We start from the raw sequence: 6062 nt of genomic DNA on the forward strand, positions 1-6062 counted from the left end.
TGAAATTTTACCCATCGCAGTCCAATTGTATAAACGAAGGTTTTTAAAATAACCACGGGTAAAGTTTAATTACCGGTAATATATTGTGGTTAGGTAACGCGCGGTTATTCCATTTGTATAAACAAAAATTAACCACAAGGTAACCTAACCACGCCAAAAAATTGAAAAAATTTAACCATGGTAATATTCAATGATGCCCACGATGTGACGTAGTTTTTCGCGGACATGAAACTTCAGACATCGTTTGTCTGGATTATTGTCTGTATTGTTTACTTGTTTTTGCATGTTTACCATGTTTTGTGATGTCTGTCTTGTTGGATTGTCGAATGATACGGTAGGTTTTTTTCTTTCCCACCCCTTCCATTCCCCCCCCCCTTTTTCACCCGGGAACACCCCCCTTTTCCCTTTAATTCCCTTATGGCCTATAATAATATTAATAAGATGTTGATGAATTTTTTTTTCAAAACATTATTTTGCATACATGTGCTGGGATGACACATATGGATTTTTAAAGGCGTTTTTGAGCTCCAAACCCCAAGTGTCTGTGGAAAATAATACAATAACTCTACAAAGACAAAACATAACCCTCAGAATTTCCAAAAATGATTTCAGTTTGACTGTAGAAATAAGATCGGATCGATGACAAATGGAGCTAGACATCAGTCTCTGAGGCACAAAATTAATAAAAAAATGGCACTATATATAATAGATCTATATGTTATTCTCACAAAAAAATATATAGAGTTTTTATCGATAATTAACAACAATAAAACAACATTGTCTCATATTTATTTTGTTTTGTCATGTTTTCAAATGTAATAAGAGGGTTAAACTGAATGACATATTTTTTTTACATTGACAACTGTCCGTTTCTTAGAAAGGGCGACAACCAAGATTAGCGGCGATGTCTAAATGCCGTATTTCGGACATAGGTATTAAAGACGTTAATACTTGGTTGCTGCTCGGCATTATGCGATAATGGCCCTCGAGTCACTAATGTCCTTCGGGCCTGCGGCCTTCAGGCCATAATGCACATCTTCGGGCCATTATCGCAAAATGCCGAGCAGCAACCAAGTAATAACCTCTAAATAAAGTCACTGTTTGACGTTCTATATTTAGACATGTGACGTAATCATTAAATATGTGACATAACACAATCATTGTTATCGATTGTACGGGTGTAGTAGGTAAACGAATTTTGTTGTTTTCTGCCAAATAAATTTTAGTACCAGAGAATATACGAGTACAAGTACGCTGATGAAGAAAACGATTAATGTCGGGAGCAGGGATTGTGAAGTGAATGATTTTAATTTTATAAAAGATAAAAATGTTCAATAAAATTGTAAACATGTTAGTAACTTACGCAACATGTATACAGTATTAATTGCAGTAAACAGTTTTCGTCCTGCTATACCACCTTTTTATTCGTGACTATAAGTTAATAGGAAAAATCGTAAAACTCAAAAGACCACAATTTCATTCCATATTGGAAGAACATTATGTACGGCAAATCAGAGACTCTGTCTCTGGGCATATTCAATAATTTGTCTTAAACAATTTCAAACCATGTTCGGGTTATATGCATTGTGAACTAAACTTGATCTAAACTTGTTATATTGGGTTATTATTTCACTTGTCTTAAGACTTCATTGAAAAACAAACATAATTATGTTAATGAGCTTTGGTAAAATATTACTGGCTATAAGTCTTTCATATTGTTTTGCAGTCAAACTTCGGGTGACCTCACTTGTGATTTCGATATTGTGTAAGAAATACAGTGCTGCCGGTTATGTTGCTGCTTTTTTCTTAAAATCATCATGATAATTATGACTATTCAATGATGATGACGATGATGATAATGATGGTATTTCATGTTTGCAGTTCAACAATGCTATACCGATGAACAGATATGAAACATTTAAAGAGTCTATTCGGCATATAAGTATCGGTATCTTCTTAGTCGACTAATATAGCTTACATAAGGCGGCTAAAATTGTTTTATAGAAGACAGTGCTAATGTCTAATCTTTTAAGTGTCTGATCAATTATCGACCTCATGACTTATGTGTAGGTTAGTTATACATGTATATATATAAATCCCCATTCAGACCATTTCCATTAAGCGAGTTGGTCAGAAGACTCCCAATACCGACAGACACTATTCAGCTGACGGTATGACAATAAAAATTAAACACAGCTATACTGTTGGGCTCAAAAACACTACAAAGTTAAATTATTTACCAAATACCTCTGTGTCGTCCTCTAATCTATCCATGTTTAGTATGAAATGAGATTATTTCCAATTAAAATGATATAAAAGACTATACTTTAAAAAAAATATTTGACTGCTAGACACCCGTACACATTCTACTTAACCCTGTACATTAAACTTAACTACTACACCTCGTTCACTTAAACGCATAATATGATTTAATTCGACTCGTTTAATAAATTTAGTATTAAACTACACTCATTCAATATTTTCCATTTATCACATAAACCGCGGTGCAGGATGATGAATGGGGGGGTGGGGAACTCTACAAGCCCACTGTTGTTTTTACCATAATGACGTTATGATCAGTGGTGCCAACACTTGAATACAAAGAATGGGTGAACACACGTGTGTCATGAATAACAATAGAAAGCTAAGCACACAAATGTTTAAATCCCGCCAAAATAAAATGGATGCCTTATTAGATTGAAATAAAAAATGGCGCACTGTTTCTCCATTACAAAAGAAAACGAAACATATTTGTAGGGGTCACAAAAAATATGGTCTAAAGTACACAATAGAAAAATGTTACCATAAAGGATTAACTAATTCGGTCAAAATATACAAAAGAAAACTATAATCAAATTATTGGTTTAAACTATGAAAAGAAAATTAGGACAAAATATTATTAATAAGTCTAGACCAGCTGTGGTCAACTCATCTAATAAACTACTTTAGTATCTGGTATTTCTTCTTCTTGATATTGTATTTTACTATCATTCAGAAAAATGTAAAGTTTAATCAATTGTTTACATAATGACTTAAGAGTGTGTACTTTATAACAATAGAAACAGGTAACACTCCAAAAAGAGTAAATGAGCAACCAAAATTAGCATATGAGCAACTAAAATGAGCGACTGAGCAAGGAAAAATGAGTAAATGAGCAATCAAATGAGCACCCAAAACGAGCAAATGAGAAACCAAATGAGCAAGTAAAATGAGCCAATGAGGAAACAAACGAGCAAATGAGCAACCAAATGAGCAAACGAGCAAGTTAAATGAGCAGGTAAATGAGCAAATGAGCAACCAAAATGAGCAAATGAGCAAGTAAAATGAGGAAATGAGCAACCAAAATGAGCAAATAAGCAACCGAATGAGCAAATGAGCAAATGAAATGAGCAGATGATCAACCAAATGAGCAAATGAGCAATGAGCAACCAAATGAGCAAATCAGCAACCAAATGAGCAAGTGAAATGAGCAAATGAGCAACCAAATGAGCAAATGAGCAACCAAAATGAGCAAATGAGCAACCCAAAATGAGCAACCAAATGAGCAAGTATAATGAGCAAATGAGCAACTAAATGAGCAAATGAGCTAGTAAAATGAGCAAATGAGCAACCAAAATGAGCAAATGAGCAACCAAAATGAGCAAAAGAGCAACCAAAATGAGCAAATGAGCAACTAAATAAGCAAAGGACCCTTTGGTGGCACAAAAAATCGGAAATGTTGTTAAATAAAAAGCCATCAAAATAATAGTTACAGTTTCAGTAGCAAAGAACTGCTCAAAAATAATGTTGATTATTGATAAGCCCTTTTTACAAGGTGGTTTTAATCATCTCTGATATCAAGCTCATTTCATAATTATCACTGGGTAAAGTCTAGCAAAGTAGTTTGATACTCTGAAATATGACCATAAATAATGTCCATAAATGGTGTCCATAAATGATGTCCATAAATGATGTCAAATATGTATTCTACAGATTTCAGTTGACCGGAACACGCTTGTCATAATCATCAAGTAGAATTAAATCAACACTGATAGCTCTAGCAACCAATTTTCTATATATTTAAATTTTCGTGTTTATACGACAGAAATTGAATTACTTGTTCAAACGGATAATATGATTGGTATATTCTCGTCAGCAAATTCCTTATCTAAACTTAAGGATCAAATAATAATGTTACTGTAGGTGCATTCTTTATTGAATCGATTACGTATACAACATGATTACAAGTAAAATATAAACCTTGATTGGAGTAAAATGCAAATTCTCGCATTTTTAAGTACAGATGGTATTTTGTAAACAAGTGCCTCCTTATAACATGCACATCCATCAAAATTCGGACGTTGACCGAAAGTTTAACATTCCAAATGTTGGTGCTGAGTCTTTTTTGTAGAAATTCATTGCCAAGTTTCCATATGAAATTCTCTCTAGAACCATAGTACACTGGATCCAGACTTTTTTACGCTCACAACGTTATATAGCTGTATCGGATGTGCAAAGTAAATAAAGTGTTAAGGTGTCTTGTAATTTGCCTTCTATTTTGAATATAGAACCTATTACCGCTCTCTCTGACATGTGTCTAGCTCTAGTTTGCATCCACCGCCAAACTTTTATTCATTACCCGGCCCTTGTGATGTCTTATATATATTCAATCTTGCATTTGCGCATATTTCATGTGAAAAAAGGAAATTGTATAAAATGTCAAACTTGTACGACATTTGAACTTTCTGTGATTGATGTACGTTGGTAAGTCATTGTAATGACTAGTGATGAAGTTGAAAAAATATTCAATTTTATCAAATATACATAAATGCAAGCCTTAACCTTTAACCCAGTGCCAAAAAAACTCCAACCAAACGTGAAGAAAAACCTAAGGTATGTTTCTTGTAAAGACATTGAAAAAATATACAAAGGCTGTATAAAAATTGTAAGAAATCTACTGTTAGAATCAATTTCATTAATCTTGTTATTCCCAACACCGGACCATCCAAGATATGTTCCTTCCAAATATAATAAACATCAGTCAATAAATAAAGGATGTAAAAGCCACTGTGTCAGAAACTATTTTTGGCACTTTTGACCTTCATCCACTGACCTCTTACTTAACCCAAAGGAAGAAGACCGTGCAAGATATTTTTCTACCAAATATGAAAAGCATCTGTCCATAAATGAGAAAATGTGTAAAAATCAATTTTTAGCACTCGTACCCTTGACCCAACTGACTTAAAACTCAATCCAAATGAAGAAGACCACGCAAAGTATCATCCTACCAAATAAATATATATAATATTTAATTATATATTAAATGTATATTAGAACTATCGTTATTTCATATTTCCATGAGCATAAAATATATACAAAACCTTATACTCATAATGGAAATATGAAGCGTGTTCTTCAAAATGTGTTCACCTTTATGATGTTCCTTCTAAGAACGATAAGCATGATATTAGCATGTATGTTTAATGTTGAGCTTGTTATATTATTCATAATGGTGATAAAAGTTTTTGGTTGATAACTTTTTTTACCTTTTTTCTTCTTTTTATGCTTCAATTATAAAAGACTGCTATTCAGAACTTCTTAGAGGACTGAAGAATTTCAACATTCACTTTTTCAGTCTTTAAGTTTCATCCTTATAGCTTATATGGTGTAAAGAGAGCAGAAAAGAGATTTTACCATATTAAGCAGAATCTGATATATTCTTCAGCTTTTTTCTTTCAATTGTAAAATACAAACATTAATTAGTTTATAGCTTAATTTCATGCATTTAATGTCTTAACATAGAACCTTTATGCTTCCTAAATTGTTTTTCTTGATTTTAACACCAATTTTAACACACAGTTTTGGCCCAAAAATCTCAGCAGTTGACCCACCTAAAAGCCTTCCTGGACAACTAACTAGTAAACTACCAACTTCTCTACATGTAACCGACTACTAATTACACCCGATTTGTGAAATCATCAGTGAGAGACAAATGACCATTAGCATGTCCTAGACCAATTATCAAATTATCACAGAAATTACACCTGACCTGAAAATTGAACCCCTAGCAACCCCTAATTTGT

The 6062-nt window shown here is 33.1% G+C and overlaps 1 non-coding gene across 1 annotated transcript; it reads right to left on the minus strand.

The window, feature by feature from the left end:
- Window positions 1–5563: 5563 nt before the first annotated feature.
- On the minus strand, window positions 5564–5634 carry LOC132722525 (small nucleolar RNA SNORD61). Its single transcript, XR_009624621.1, has one exon. It is a non-coding gene; the product is annotated as a small nucleolar RNA SNORD61 (small nucleolar RNA).
- Between the last annotated feature and the right edge of the window lie 428 nt (window positions 5635–6062).

Source organism: Ruditapes philippinarum, unplaced genomic scaffold (genome assembly GCF_026571515.1).
Source record: "Ruditapes philippinarum isolate M1 unplaced genomic scaffold, ASM2657151v2 ctg9669_1_1_1_1, whole genome shotgun sequence".
In the NCBI taxonomy this organism is placed as follows: domain Eukaryota; kingdom Metazoa; phylum Mollusca; class Bivalvia; order Venerida; family Veneridae; genus Ruditapes; species Ruditapes philippinarum.